This window comes from Protopterus annectens, chromosome 9.part0 (assembly GCF_019279795.1).
Source record: "Protopterus annectens isolate FY-2018-M chromosome 9.part0, PAN1.0, whole genome shotgun sequence".
In the NCBI taxonomy this organism is placed as follows: Eukaryota; Metazoa; Chordata; order Ceratodontiformes; family Protopteridae; genus Protopterus; species Protopterus annectens.
In genome coordinates, this window is record NC_056743.1 from 1,606,363,001 (window position 1) to 1,606,366,547 (window position 3,547).

The window sequence follows — 3,547 nt, forward strand, 5'->3', positions numbered from 1 at the left end:
GATTCTTGGTTTTCACCCAGACATCCTGGGTTTGACTCCTGGTATATGAGTGGGACACTATTCAAGCTGGCAGTTGGTGCAGAGCACGAAGGCTGTGAGCTGTAGTTCTTTTAGTACAGGGACTGATTCCCTCAGCTTCATTTGCCTACTGTGTGGTCATGAACAAGTCACTTAGCATGACAGGTTTTAAGGTCAACTGAGAATTTGGGCTAGGCTCCTCAGCAGTCTTCTGGACTACAAGCCTAAGAAGACCCTATGAACAATTCTGTTGATACAGAGGGAGGTATTCATAATTGCTGCACTTGGGTGTGCCTAAGTACAGCTAATGCGAAATTCATAAACAATAGCTGGCCTTATGTGCAGTAGTTGTAATACATTTTGGAAAAAAACATATGTAAGTGAGGCAGTAATTGAGGACTGATTAACTGAAAATTCTGTGACTATGTTATGTAAATGTCTGTGTGATTTATATTCACTTTTTTGTACGCAGCAGTACCCTGCAAACAAGCCTTATAAAAACAAAAGTTGCACATTTTCTATCTGTTTTACATTCCATGAAAAAGGTTTGCTGTGGTTGCAAGCCTGGTTGTCTATTGTTGTAAGTTGCTTGTTTTCATAATGCCAAAACTGCAGGCAGCCAGTGGTGCCTACTTGCCAAGAAATCAAAGGTATCGACAAGGACTGACTCTTTTTAACTTGCTGATTATGAAATTCTTAATAGATTTAGAGTAGATAGGGATATAGTGCATGCTTTATTGAGTTTGTATGGCCCACATATGCGAACTGGGGGGATGTGTGGTCTTCCTATACTTGTGGGTGCCAAATTTCCCCAATACTCAGCATTTGTAGCCACATTGTTAAATATATGCACCTCAGATGTCCAATGGTGGTATAAACTACTAACAGCCACAATGATATATTTCAAATTTGTTTCAGAAAACACAAAATAGTGACAGCAAAGTATTTCAACTTATTTAATTCAAATGCACACTAGTCCTGCTAAACCAAATTAATGATATTTTTAAAGTGAATAAAAGACAAGACAGAAAGTTATTACCCTCATACAGCCCCACCCAGCAGATACAGCCACTTTGTTCATGCAGTACACTACAGACATATGACTGCTATAAAATAAAGGCCACAGTAATGTACTTAAAGTTTGTTTCACACAAACATGCAATATTAACTTAGTGTTCCATCTTACTTCACACAAATACACAGTAGTCCTGCAAAGCCAGATTAATGACTAAAATGAGCTGATGGCAACAGAATGTCACCTACATCCTCAGACAATCTCTCACCCCATTCAACAGTGAGGCCCCTTTGTTGACTGTGTACACCTCAGACATTTGAGTGATAAAAAAGTAAAGGCTGCTGTGTGGTCAGTGCTCAACTTCCTTGCCTTCCTACAATTACTGTTTTAGTAGTTAAGCTGCACCATTATCTGCAATTAACATCTAAATAGAAATGCTCCCTGGAATTTTCACTCCTACTAACCATTTATGTATTCTTAAACTTTTTAATCCTGTTATTTTTTAAATCATTGACTACAATTTAAACAATGTATCTATCAGGTAAATACAATAAAGAAGACACTTGAAAAGAGTAAACAGTTGTCTTTTGCAAGCAGAGACAGTGAACTGAAATACCGAACAGTACTGATGGGTATATTTTTAAATTTATAATGGAAACAGCTCAGAAAACAGTATTATGCATACTACTGAATGTAGTGTAGTGTCTTAGAGAGCACCATGAGTCAAGAATCAGTGAAGAAAGCTAAAATATCTGGATATGGGGCAAGTATAAGGTTTTCGTAGACACTGGGAATAAGGTGAATGCAGTCAGCTTGTTAACAACCACCTGTTCATCTGTCAAAATAAGTTTAGAAACACAAGTTTAACTGAGTGTGAAGTCTGATTTCCTTTCTTCTTTTCTCTGCATCTCCACAGCTAAGGAAGAAAGAAAGAGAGTATAATAGAATCCAGGCACAGAGAAGGTCTCAGCAACTACACAGAATGCTAATGAGTAAAAGCACAAGAAAAGTGTTATACACAGTAACTGCTCTGTAGTCTAAACTGATCGATGACAGTAAAAAAGAAAAAAATGACATTGTAGTCCACTATGGTAGTACATGGAAAAAATGAGGATTGAGATATATGCATATATATCTATATTTATAGATACAGATATGTATACATGTATATCAACAAAGCATTCAAAGGTATTGACATTAGTAATCCATAAAGTACTACAGCAGTAATTCATATACATACGTTAATAATCACTAATGTCAAGTATTATTTATTTATTTATTTGCTTATTTAACATTTGTTGACCGGGAATGTCCGACTAGGTTCCACAGAGCCTGTTTTCAGCGGAGGCCCGGGGAGAAATGCTCCAGATGCATGTCTTTGGAATGTGGGAGGAAACCGGAGTACCCGGAGGAAACCCACGCGAACACAGGGAGAACATGCAAACTCAAAATTATCAAAACATTTTCAAAGAATGCAGCCAGTGGAAATAGAGCAGTTAGTATCAGATTCAAAATTAAATAGTAAATGTTTATTCATTTCATTAAACAAAAAAATAAGTTATGTCCTTACCATAACGTTCCATGTAGAGTGTTCATCTCGCCTTTGTTCTTACACACGGGTTCGGAGCCGATCCTCGGCTCCGAGTCGCAATTGCAAAGCTCTGAATCTCAGAGAAGCTCGAGACCAGCCCATATCCCACAATCCTCCCTGCCATTACTCAGATCTAGTTTGCAATCAAACCAGACGAAAAGATCCAACACCTGCGGTGCTAGAAGCATACACTCTCTTCAGCCATTCAGAGACACTCTCTCACCATAGCAATAACTAATGGTCTAAGCATATATCCCATGAAACACGGGACCATATACCCCGCAAATTGTCAAGACACGTCGATCAGACTCTAAACCTTCCAGTTCTTCCAAACACATGGGGGGGGAAGGGAGGGAATGTAAGAACAAAGGCGAGATGAACACTCTACATGGAACATTATGGTAAAGACATAACTTCTTTATGTAAGAGTGTTCAATCTCGCCGTTTGTTCTTACACACGGGTAGCGTCCCTAGCTCCGTGACCCCGAGTGACTCATGGAAGAACGTTCCTAAGCACAGTGGAACCAAATGATGTCCTATCCTTGGAGACCTTGTCCACTCTATAATGAGTGATGAAAGTATGTGGTTTAGATCACGTGGCTGCTGCACAAATAGTGTCCAAAGGCAAGCGAGCCACATGAGCTAAGGAGGTGGAAACGGATCTGGTAGAATGGGCCTTAGGTTTGTTTGGTAAGGATTGGTTTGATTTAGAGTATACAAATGTTATACAGTCAGCTATTTAGATAGTGTACATTTAGTAATTGCCATGCCCTTTTTATTGTCTGCAAAAGAGACGAAGAGTTGATCCGTCTTTCTGAAAGCTTTGGTCCTGTCTAAATAAAATCTTAGTTGCCTGTGAACATCCAACTTGTGCAACATACACTCCAGTTTGTTAGTATGGTTTTTGAAAAAGGTAGGGAGTT